This window comes from Dendropsophus ebraccatus, chromosome 8 (genome assembly GCF_027789765.1).
Source record: "Dendropsophus ebraccatus isolate aDenEbr1 chromosome 8, aDenEbr1.pat, whole genome shotgun sequence".
In the NCBI taxonomy this organism is placed as follows: Eukaryota; Metazoa; Chordata; class Amphibia; order Anura; family Hylidae; genus Dendropsophus; species Dendropsophus ebraccatus.
The window spans coordinates 6,641,913-6,654,861 of record NC_091461.1 but is presented as its reverse complement, the minus strand read 5'-3'; the positions used below and the strand labels follow the sequence as shown (position 1 = coordinate 6,654,861).

The following is a 12,949-nucleotide window of genomic DNA, read 5'->3' as shown; positions in this document are numbered from 1 at the left end:
CCATTGGAAAAATTCAATCTAGATAAGACCAAGAAGGATGATAGTAAAAAAGAGGATGAGGAGAAGAGGCGGTGGCGTCTGATCCCTCAGACTTTTAATAACTGGTTGCAGGCGTTTGCCATCTTGGCAAGTGTTATAGGAGAAAAGGCGCCGGAACATTGTTCGGGCCTTTTCTGCTATATGGACGCTATCAGTGAAGCTCATCGGGTTTATGGGGGCCAGGCTTGGCTCCGCTACGATGAGCAGTTTCGACAGCGAAAAGCGATTAGACCCTCAATTAGGTGGGATCATAAGGCTATAGGCCTGTGGCTTAGAGTAATGGCTCCCACTCGCTACGGGCATTCCTTTCCAGGTGGGGCCGGTTCGGCCGGCCATGGAAATTCGGGGGGGGGGGGTCATCCTCCGGTGGCCAGCACGCGGGACAGAAGTCCGGTGTTTGTTGGCAATACAACGAAGGGCAATGTAGATGGGGGAATGATTGCAAATTCAAGCATGTTTGCTCGGTCTGTAGCAGCACCTTGCATGGGGCAGCAAAATGTTATAGAAAGGGTAGGGGGCGGGGTTCGGGGTCCGGGGTCCGGTAATAGCCAAGGGGGAAACACCGGTGAGGCTGGTCGCGATGCTCTCGGATCTAAGTAGATTCCCTGATAGGCGGAGAGCAGAATTATTGCTTGCAGGGTTCAGGGATAGTTTTGTTATCCCATCACCTCCGCACCATATACCCTTATCCTTGAGGAATTTAAAGTCTGCTTACCAGCACCCCCAGGTTGTTACGGATAAATTGGGTAGGGAAGTGGCATTGGGTAGGATGGCAGGTCCTTTTAGTTCCCCCCCCATACCAGATTTGATCGTTTCTCCTCTGGGAGTCGTCCCTAAAAAGGAGCCGAATAAATTTCTTCTCATAAATCACCTATCGCATCCCAGAGGTTTGTCCGTCAATGATGGTATAGACCCGGAGCTTTGTTCTGTGGTCTATACGTCGTTTGACGCAGCGCTACATTGGGTTAGGGCTTATGGGGTGGGCTCCTTGATGGCTAAGGCCGATGTGGAGGCGGCATTTAGACTCCTGCCGGTCCATGCCGATAGTGTCCGGCTTCTGGGTTGCTTCTGGGACGGTGCATATTATGTGGATCGGTGTTTGCCCATGGGATGTTCCATCTCATGTGCTTACTTCGAGGCCTTTAGCTCGTTCATCAAGTGGGTGGTACGGGATGTGGCCGGTGTCCAGTCCCTCATCCACTACTTGGACGATTTTTTATGCATCGGCCCGGAGGGTTCCCCTGTATGTCGGGCGCTGCTGGACACTTTGGAAGGGGTGACAAGCTCTTTTGGAGTCCCCCTTGCACCCGAAAAGACTGAGGGGCCCACTACAGTGTTGAGTTTTTTGAGAATCACGATTGATTCCATTGCCATGGCGTGCCGGCTGCCGGAGGACAAACTGTTGTCCTTGAGGCATGAAGTTGGGCGGATTAAGTTGTGCAGGAAGGTTCAGCTTAGGGTGCTGCAATCGCTGCTGGGGAAGCTGAACTTCGCATGCAGGATCATCCCTATGGGCCGGGTCTTTTGTCGTAGGTTAGCGGCTGCTACCGCGGGCGTGCAGGCCCCCCATCATTTTATTATAGGGATGATCTGGCGGTGTGGGACAGTTTCTTGAAGCAATATAATGGGAGGTCTCTGGTGATGGCGGAAGTTAGGGACAATGCTGACTTTGAGCTGTTTACCGATGCTTCAGGGAGCTGGGGTTTCGGAGCTTACTGTCAGGGGCAGTGGTGCGCGGAAAGGTGGCCGGCAGAGTGGGAGGGGTTGGGGTTGCAGCGGAACCTGGCCTTTTTGGAGTTGTTCCCTGTGGTGGTTTCGGTATTTTTGTGGGGGGACAGGTTTCGGGATAGAAAGGTTAGGTTCCACTGTGATAATATGGGGGTTGTCATGGCTCTTAGCAATCTGACGGCTTCTTCTCCTCCTGTGGTGCGTTTGCTGCGTTGCCTGGTGTTGGAGTGCTTGCGGTTGAATGCGTGGGTGGTTGCCGTGCATGTGCCAGGAAGTCTTAATTCAATTGCGGATTCTCTCTCCCGCTCGCAGTTCGATCGCTTTAGGCAGCTGGTTCCCAACGCGGAGATCATCGGTCTGAAGTGTCCGGAGCACCTCTGGGAGCTGGGCTGCGGGCGGTAAGACAGTAGATTCGGTCTTCCTTGGCTACTGGTACGTGGGCCTCTTACGAGTCAGTGTGGCGGCTGTGGGAGGAGTGGTGTGAGAGTCTTGGGGGAGTGTCCTCAGAGGAGGGAATGAGAGTAAGCTTGCTTTGTTGGCTGGGGGACATGTTGGTTAAGGGGTGGTCGGTGTCAAGGCTTAACAGGGTGCTGGCGGGCTTGGCTTTTGGATTTAAGTTGCGTCGGTTGCCGGACATTACGAAGGATTTTGTGGTGGCACAGGCAGTAAAGGGTTTTAGGAGGGGTAAAGCGGTTAGAGATTCGCGGCGGCCCGTTGGGTTTCAGCTGTTAGAAAGGTTGGGGGCGGTGGTGGATGAGGTATGCTGTTCTCCCTATGAGGCAGTGCTATTCAGACTGGCATTCGTGTTGGCATTTTTTGGGGCCCTCAGGATTGGTGAACTGGTGGCGCCTAGTGGTAATAGGTTGGGCGGGTTGTTGATGACTGATGTGCAGATTTTTTCGGGTCGGGTAGAGTTCTGGATTAGGAAGTCAAAAACGGACCAGTTGGGTGCGGGCCTCCGGGTGGTGCTTGGGGAAGTGGGCGGTTCGATCGTCTGTCCGGTTCGGTGTTTGGAGATGTTTTTGAGTTTGCGCCCTTCTGGTGCTCTCCCGTTATTGTGCCATGCAGATGGTAAGTACCTGTCCCGATACCAGTTTACGGTTATTTTCCGACGGTATTTGTCATTTTTGGGGTTGGATCCGTCTTGTTTTGCGCCACATTCTTTTAGGATAGGGGCCGCGACGGAGGCGGCCGGCTGGGGTCTAGGGGCGGAGGTAGTGAAACGGATCGGGCGTTGGGACTCAGATCGCTATAAAATTTATGTTCGCCCACATTTCAATCATAGTTGAGTGCTTATGGGTAGGCTTGGGGTGCCGGGGGGGATTGCTCGGGCTTAGTAGTGAATTTTTGTTATGTGTCTTGTTTTTCCTCTTGCAGACGTACGCCCGCGCTTAGTGGGGATATTGGGGCATTCCTACGTGGTCCGGGGTGCTCGGCGTGCGGATGTCCGCCAAAACGGGAGGCAGCTTGGTTTCTCACGGGAGGTGGCGGTCATCAGATGGCTTGGTTTTAGCGGCTTGGTGTGGAGCAGAGTCTTGCCGGAGGTACACCGTTTTGTGGGGTTGGATCGTCCTCCTGAGGTGTTTGTTCTCCATGTGGGGGGAAACAATCTGGGCGCCCTCCCTATGCGGGAGCTTATCAGGGACATCAGGAACGATCTGTTCAGGCTGTGAAGGGAGTTCCCGCGTACGATCATTGTCTGGTCGGAAATTGTTCAGCGGGCAACTTGGCGCACAGCCAGATCAGTCGAGAGGTTGAACAAACTACGGGCAACTAAACTAATAAGGGGAATGGAGCATCTTCGTTATGAGGAGAGATTAAAAGAATTACATTTGTTTGGTCAGGGAAGGGTTGGTGTCGTGGGGCGTGGTTTTGGAACCATACTCTACAATATCAAAGTCATGGCTCCTGTGAGGATTAACTGAGTCTATGAGACTGTGGGGGCTGAGAGGTTATCTATCTATCTATCTATCTATCTATCTATCTATCTATCTATCTATCTATCTATCATCTCCTATCTTCTATCTATCTATCTTCTATCGATCTATCTATCTATCTATCTATCTCCTATCTATCTATCTATCTATCTATCTATCTATCTATCTATCTCCTATCTATCTATCTATCTCCTATCTTCTATCTATCTATCTTCTATCGATCTATCTATCTTCTATCTTCTATCTATCTATCTATCTATCTCCTATCTATCTATCTCCTATGAACAAAGCTAGGATTAAAGTTAACCGAGCAATCTCTGGGTTTGTTGCGGCCCCATCTGGAGCTTTGGTGCGGCCCCATCTGGAGCTTTGGTGCGGCCTCATCTGGAGTATGCTGTCCAGTTTTGGAACCCGATTCATAAAAAGGACGTTCTAGAGCTGGAGAGGGTACAAAGACGGGCAACTAAACTAATAAGGGGAATGGAGCATCTTAGTTATGAGGAGAGATTAAAAGAATAAAATTTGTTTAGTCTGGAGAAGAGACGTTTAAGGGGAGATGTGATTAACTTATTTAAATATATAAATGGCCCCTACAAGAGATATGGGGAAAAGATGTTCCAGGTAAAACCCCCTCAAAGGACAAGAGGGCACTGCCTCCGCCTGGAGAGACAAGGGGGCACTGCCTCCGCCTGGAGAGACAAGGGGGCGCTGCCTCCGCCTGGAGAGACAAGGGGGCACTGCCTCCGCCTGGAGAGACAAGGGGGCGCTGCCTCCGCCTGGAGAGACAAGAGGGCACTGCCTCCGCCTGGAGAGACAAGGGGGCGCTGCCTCCGCCTGGAGAGACAAGAGGGCACTGCCTCCGCCTGGAGAGACAAGGGGCCGCTGCCTCCGCCTGGAGAGACAAGGGGGCGCTGCCTCTGTCTGGAGAGACAAGAGGGCGCTGCCTCCGCCTGGAGAGACAAGGGGGCACTGCCTCCGCCTGGAGAGACAAGGGGGCACTGCCTCCGCCTGGAGAGACAAGAGGGCACTGCCTCCGCCTGGAGAGACAAGGGGCCGCTGCCTCCGCCTGGAGAGACAAGGGGGCGCTGCCTCCGCCTGGAGAGACAAGGGGGCGCTGCCTCCGCCTGGAGAGACAAGGGGGCGCTGCCTCCGCCTGGAGAGACAAGAGGGCACTGCCTCCGCCTGGAGAGACAAGAGGGCACTGCCTCCGCCTGGAGAGACAAGGGGGCGCTGCCTCCGCCTGGAGAGACAAGGGGGCGCTGCCTCCGCCTGGAGAGACAAGGGGGCGCTGCCTCCGCCTGGAGAGACAAGGGGGCGCTGCCTCCGCCTGGAGAGACAAGGGGGCGCTGCCTCCGCCTGGAGAAAAAAAGGTTCAATCTCCGGAGGCGACAAGCCTTCTTTACCATGAGAACTGTGAATCTGTGGAACAGTCTACCACAGGATCTGGTCACAGCAAAAACAGTAGAGGGCTTCAAAACAGGGCTAGACAAGTTCTTAGACCAAAATAATATAAATGCATATGTATAGAACCTATCACCCCTCCCCCTTCCCTGTATCCATCCCCTCCTTGGTTGAACTTGATGGACATGTGTCTTTTTTCAACCGTATTAACTATGTTACGCGTAATGGGGGAGTGGCTGTCCGTCATGTGGAGTTGGAGGGTGGCCAGGAGGGATTCTGGTTGGGGGACGGGGTACATTTGTCAGCGATTGGTATTGATATTTGGGCTCTGGCTTTGCAGGACGGAATCGAGAGGGCATTGGTGTTGGGGGGTCTCTCGCAGGCTTGAGGGGTCAAGGCCTACTCGTTTATGGCGGGGGAGTTCCTTGTAGTTAGAGGTCAAATTGGTGGGGGGATGGGGGGGGATCATCGTAGGGTATGACCCTCCTCCTCAATAATGATTAAGGCATTTTTGGAGGTCTGGCGCATTAAGGGGCTCTCTAACGGAAGGTGTATCACCAGAGAGCAGGAGTTGGTTTTGGTAGCCATACATGGCTTGGTGTCTCTGAGTCGGGCTGGGCGGCTGGAGGCAAAAGACTACAGAGATTAATAATTAGAAGTGGGCGTCAGATCTACGGGGTAGCTACAAGGACCTCCTCCAGGGCTATTGAACCTGTGTTAATGTTAGAATAAAGTTATTGGGTTAATTGCAATAAAAGTTTGATACATTTTTGTATGTTTTTGTATAAATAAACATTGGCTGCTGTGGCCAAATTTAGCCAAACAATGTCTCAGTGTTTCTTTTGGGGAAAAAACGGGAGGTAAAGTGGGTGGGGGGTGGGGGGTGTGCGGTGGTCAGGGAAGGGTTGGTGTCGTGGGGCGTGGTTTTGGAACCATACTCTACAATATCAAAGTCATGGCTCCTGTGAGGATTAACTGAGTCTATGAGACTGTGGGGGCTGAGAGGTTATCTATCTATCTATCTATCTATCTATCTATCTATCTATCTATCTATCTATCTATCTATCTATCTATCTCCTATCTATCTTCTATCTATCTATCTATCTATCTATCTATCTATCTATCTCCTATCTATCTATCTCTATCTATCTATCTATCTATCTATCTATCTATCTCCTATCTATCTCCTATCTATCTCCTATCTATCTCCTATCTATCTCCTATCTATCTATCTATCTATCTATCTCCTATCTATCTATCTATCTATCTATCTATCTATCTATCTATCTATCTCTCTATCTCCTATCTATCTATCTCCTATCTATCTATCTATCTATCTATCTATCTATCTATCTATCTATCTATCTCCTATCTATCTCCTATCTATCTCCTATCTATCTATCTATCTATCTCCTATCTATCTATCTCCTATCTATCTATCTATCTATCTATCTATCTCCTATCTATCTCCTATCTATCTCCTATCTATCTCCTATCTATCTCCTATCTATCTATCTATCTATCTATCTATCTATCTATCTATCTATCTATCTATCTCCTATCTATCTATCTATCTTCCTATCTATCTATCTATCTATCTATCTATCTATCTATCTATCTATCTATTACCTGAGCTCTTGCAGTGTCGGTGACTGGAGAAGATCTGAAGCCTCAGGATATATAAGAATCGCCCCGGTGTGTGAATACGATGTACACGTCCTGGTAGTAAAGGTCACAATGTTCTAGAGAGACCAGGGAGGCGACGCTGCCAACGTCCTTCTAACCACGTGTGCAAAACCCAAAGTGAAGAAAGTAATTTGTGATTGTGGCAAATACTGATAGGATGAAGCTGATAAGTGACCAGTGTCTATAGGTCAGATACTGATAGGATGAGGCTGATAAGTGATGGGTGACTATAGGTCAGATACTGATAGGATGAAGCTGATAAGTGATGGGTGTCTATAGGTCAGATACTGATAGGATGAAGCTGATAAGTGATGGGTGTCTATAGGTCAGATACTGATAGGATGAAGCTGAAAAGTGATGGGTGTCTATAGGTCAGATACTGATAGGATGAAGCTGATAAATGATGGGTGTCTATAGGTCAGATACTGATAGGATGAAGCTGATAAATGATGGCTGTTTATAGGTCAGATACTGATAGGATGAAGCTGATAAATGATGGGTGTCTATAGGTCAGATACTGATAGGATGAAGCTGATAAATGATGGGTGTCTATAGGTCAGATACTGATAAGATGAAGCTGATAAGTGATGTCTATAGGTCAGATACTGATAGGACGAAGCTGTTAAGTGATGGGTGTCTATAGGTCAGATACTGATAGGATGAAGCTGTTAAGTGATGGGTGTCTATAGGTCAGATACTGATAGGATGAAGCTGATAAGTGATGGGTGTCTATAGGTCAGATACTGATAGTGTGAAGCTGATAAATGATGGGTGTCTATAGGTCAGATACTGATAGGATGAAGCTGATAAGTGATGGGTGTCAATAGGTCAGATACTGATAGGATGAAGCTGATAAGTGATGTCTATAGGTCAGATACTGATAGGATGAAGCTGATAAATGATGGGTGTCTATAGGTCAGATACTGATAGGATGAAGCTGATAAGTGATGGGTGTCTGTAAGCCAGATACTGATAGGATGAAGCTGATAAGGGATCAGTGTCTATAGGTCAGATATTGATAGGATGAGGCTGATAAGTGATGGGTGTCTATAGGTCAGATACTGATAGGATGAAGCTGATAAATGATGATCACATCAGTGGAATTAGTGTATACCTGTAGTGCATAGTTGGAGGGGTTCTGTATACCTACAGTGTATAGTTTTTTTTGGTCCCGCATATCAGTAGTGCATAGTTGGGAGGTGGAGGGGGGGGGGCTGTATACCTATAGTGTATAGTTGGGGGGTCCTGTATACCTGTAGTGTGTAGTTAGGGGGGCTTTATACCTGTAGTGTATAGTTGAGGGATGTCCTGTATACCAGTAGTGCATAGTTGGGAGGGGGGGGCTTTATACCTGTACTGTATAGTTTGGGAAGTCCTGTATACCTGCAGTGTATAGTTGGTGAAGGTCCTGTATACCTGTACTGTATAGTTTGGGGGTCCTGTATACCTGTATTATATAGTTGGTGCTGTATACCTGTAATGTACAGTATAGTTGGTGGAGGTCTTGTATACCTGTAGTTTATAGTTTGAGGGTCCTGGATACCTCTACTGTATAGTTGGTGGAGGTCTTGTATACCTGTAGTATATAGTTCGGGGGTCCTGGATACCTGTAGTATATAGTTGGTGGAGGTCCGGTATACCTGTAGTGTAAAGTTTGGGGGTCCTGTATACCTGTAGTATAGAGTTGGTGAAGGTGCTGTATACTTGTAGTATAGAGTTAATGGATTTCCTGTATATATGTAGTGTATAGTTTTGTGGTCCTGTATACCCGTAGTATAGAATTGGTGGGGGTGCTGTTAACCTGTAGTATAGAGTTGGCGGAGGTCCTGTATACCTGTAGTGTATAGTTTTAGGTTCTTGTATACCTGTAGTATATAGTTTGGGGTCCTGTATACCTGTAGTATATACCTGTAGTTGGTGGAGATCCTGTATACCTGTAGTGTATAGTTTTGGGGTCCTGTATACCTGTAGTGTAAAGTTTGGGGTCCTGTATACCTGTAGTATATAGTTGGTGGAGGTCCCGTGCACCTGTAGTGTATAGTTTTGGGGTCCTGTATACCTGTAGTGTCCTGTATACCTGCAGGGTCGTATTTACCATTAGGCACCCATGGTCTGGTGCCTAGGGTAGCACCTTGCAGAGGGGCAGTACCCTCCCGTTCAGATTTGCCAGAAAATCTGGTGTCTTTTTGAGGGGGGGTATTGTGGTATCAGTCAGGTCTGTTATGGCAGTGTTATCCAGTCACCGTATGGGGGTATTGGCCAGGTCTGGTATGGCGGTGTTTTCCAGTCACAGTATGGCGGTATTGGTCAGGTCTGGTATAGTGGTGTTATCGAGTCACAAAATGGCGGTATTGGTCAGGTCTGGCAGTGTTATCCAGTCACAGTATGGTGGTATTGGTCAGGTCTGGTATGGTGGTGTTATCCAGTCACAGTATGGTGGTATTGGTCAGGTCTGGTATGGTGGTGTTATCCAGTCACAGTATGGCAGCATTGGTCAGGTCTGGTATGGCGGTGTTATCCAGTCACAGTATGGTAGTATTGGTCAGGTCCGGTGTGTCGGTGTTATCCAGTCTCAGTATGGCGGTATTGGTCAGGTCTGGTATGGCGGTGTTATCCAGTCACAGTATGGTGGTATTGGTCAGGTCTGGTAAGGCGGTGTTATCCAATCACAGTAAGGCGGTATTGTTCAGGTCTGGTGTGGCGGTGTTAAATGTGACGCCTGGAGCTATTACCTACCAATTCTAATGCTAATTGGTGAGTGAGGATGGGGCGTCCTCAAGTTTAGTGCTTAGGGCAGCAGCAGTTGGTAATACTGTCCTGTATACATGTACTGTATAGATGGAGTAGGGGGCCCTGTATACATGTACTGTATAAATGGAGTAGGGGGTCCTGTATACATGTACTGTATAGATGGAGTAGGGGGCCCTGTATACATGTACTGTATAGATGGTGTAGGGGGCCCTGTATACATGTACTGTATAGATGGAGTAGGGGCTCCTGTATACATGTACTGTATAGATGGAGTAGGGGGCCCTTTATACATGTACTGTATAGATGGAGTAGGGGGCCCTGCATACATGTACTGTATAGATGGAGTAGGGAGTCTACCAGTTATTTCTGTGGATGTTGTGAGGCAGCTTCCCTAGCAACCATTCAGATTCCAGCTCCCTATGAAAATGAAAGTAGTAATCCTATTGGTTGCTAAGGCTCCCAACTGCCATTTCCTCTGGGCACCTGTGTGTGCAGTGTGAAGATTTTACCATTCATTTCTATGGGGTGCTCTTCCCCCTCCCCCTCCCCTCCTGTACATCTGGCGGGGACGGGACCTTAGATAAAACCTTCCCGGGCACCCGAAGTATCTGTGTGCCAAATTTGGGGTCAAACGGTTCAGGCGTTTAGAAGTCTATACGGGACAGACGGACAGACAGACAGACAGACTTTCATTTTTATTATACAGATATCAGTGATGTCATGCAGGGGGTGGGGCTGTGACTACCTTTCTATACACATGATATGCAGGGGGCGGGGCTGTGACTACCTCTCTATACACATGATATACAGGGGGCGGGCTGTGACTACCTCTCTATACACATGATATACAGGGGGTGGGGCTGTGACTACCTCTCTATACACAGGATATACAGGGGGTGGGGCTGTGACTACCTCTATACACATGATATACAGGGGGCAGGGATGTGACTACCTCTCTATATACATGATATACAGGGGGTGGGGCTGTGACTACCTCTCTATACACAGGATATACAGGCTGGGTGTCAGCAGTAATAGATGAATAGCTGTTCCTGTAGTATAAGGTGTGTAGATCTCATGTCTGATCACTTCATTATATTACATTCTGTCACAAAAGAATATATGCACCCTGACGAAATCGAGCCACAATCACGAAACTCGTCAGGAATGGAATCTGGTAAGAGATATGCAAATTTTGATGCCGATGAGACAAGCGTAAGAGGACTATGTGCATATGAGATGGGAGAGTTTAAAAGCATGAGCACTGGCAATGGACGGCTACTTAAACTACTCTGTCACCATGGATGGACGGTTTTGTGACCAGAGATTCCCGTGAGACGTAACCGGCGGCAGTATGAAGAGTTGCCAGGCTGAGAGGGGCCGTATAGTAGTCCTCAGAAAAGCAGTTTGGTTGAACAGGCCTATCAGCCGCCACCTCAGTCTGAGCGAGATGGTGGTTGCTTCGTGTCGGCAACAATGGATCATGGACGTGAGAGTCTACCGTCACGGAAGGTCAGGACGTCCCAGGAACACAAATGAGCGTGAGGAGCGCACAATCATAAGAGCGTCCGCACCAACAGGGTCGCTAGCATTGATTCATCGCCATTTACCCCCTTCCAGGCATCCGGTGGTAACCAGGGAAACCATTCAGAGACGGCTGGCCGACGCTGTTATGAGGAGATCTGGAGTGTGATTTCCTGGAGGTGTGTGATCTTCAACGATGAATCCTGATTTAGTCTCCATGATGCTGATGACCACCGCACATGCGTGTGGAGGTGGCCAGGCCAGCGGTCCGATCCAGCATTTGTTGTCAAGCGGCATACATCGATTACAGAAGGTGTGACAGTGTGGGGAGCGCTTGGTTGGGACACATGACCACCTCTAGTCGTCCTGTGGTGCCCACTCACGGGAGTATGGAGGTAGGAGGTCACTTGCCAGATGGTAGAGCGTGAGGCCACTACGGTGGGGGTTGGCTGAGATATAGCCGGGCCCAGAGATATTATGCCATGATGCCAGTGCCGGTTCGGCACACAGGTATGGTGGCACACCTGCTTTTAGTTTAAAGGGCTGGTTGTACCTTGCTCCCCTTTGGTCAGTGACCTGCCGAGCTGCTGCGGGGTCCCTTGGGTTGTTGTTACGGTGGTCCAGAGTAGAATAGCGATGCACCCAGACTATTGGCACTGCCACCAACAGAAAGGGGAGATGACCCAAGGAATATACATGTACTGTGTTGGTGCTTAACAAGGAATCACAGAGTCTCTTTATCATAAATAAAGTCTGCTTTACTCTGAAAATACTTGAATGCAGCAGATCATACAGCTTTGCATTGAAACAAGACTTTACACTTAATAAGACACTTAATAGTTTAGAATCCGGATCTGTAGTGAGAATATAGAAGGTAGTACAGTCATGCCGACTGAGTTGCATGCTGAGAGTAGAAAATGAGAAGAGAAGAGAAGAGGAGGATGTTGTAAGAGTCCCAAGAGTCCCAGGTACTGTGCTCTGCCGGTAGGTCAGAGGTAGAAATAGAAAAATACTTGATGAGAGAGAGAGAGTATTTTGACTCTCTTGTTCGTCGCACCACCTATTGCCCTACCAGTGTCGGGGCACCCGTGCTAGTGGGTGACACAAGCCTCAGACCTTGTTACCTGGGGCGAGCGGAATGCTAAGGGTTCCCTGTCCATAGTTTATAGGCTTCTAGCAACTTTGCTCTATCCGGTTCAGTTCCTTTACTTTTCTTTATGGATACTGTCCTGCAATGTGACTCTCCTTATCCACGGCGTGGATTGGGATGATCTCTGACTTCTCTAGTGAACGGTTTAGCACAGCATAGTGTTAAGTGAAGTTACTGGAGAAGAGAATGTAAGCTGCATGTGCAGACTAGGGACCTGCCAGAGCGCCAGGGCCCAACTGGACCGGCATAGAGAGTGTTCTGGCTTGTGTGCTTCCTCTACAAAGTCCAATGACCAAAGACCACTACACTTCCTCTACTCATGTGACTTCCTATCTACAGCTATAACTAACTTCACATACTTACAATAGCAACATCTTCTGGCGAAACTTTAACATTACTACATCACCACTTACATATAAAAAGTACAGGCTTTTGTGAAGGGTGTAACTGGTAGCAACACCTGTGGTGGGACACCACAGTCCTACAAGGTACCATGATAGCTCGCAGTTACCTGGACAATATTTTAAAGCCGACTGTACTGTCTATAAACTTCAAAAAGAGAAGACGCAAAGCTTAATAAATAACTAAAGAGCCGGTACTTCAATGCCAACATACACAAAACGACACCAACCAACTGGAAACAAGGCATGTACTGTATGTCAATGAGGAAGTGGTACACCAAAATATACCGGCAAAATAAAGTCTTTAGTCACCAATCAATCAATACAAGGAA

General features: G+C 48.4%; 1 protein-coding gene across 1 annotated transcript in view; it reads right to left on the bottom strand.

Moving 5' to 3' along the window:
• LOC138799012 (pancreatic triacylglycerol lipase-like) overlaps positions 1-6,817 on the bottom strand; it is a 30,222-nt gene extending 23,405 nt beyond the window's left edge. The window contains exon 1 of the mRNA XM_069979701.1: positions 6,735-6,817. The gene's annotated coding sequence lies outside the window, so the exon portion shown is untranslated. The remainder of the gene's footprint in view (positions 1-6,734) is intronic.
• Positions 6,818-12,949: the final 6,132 nt, after the last annotated feature.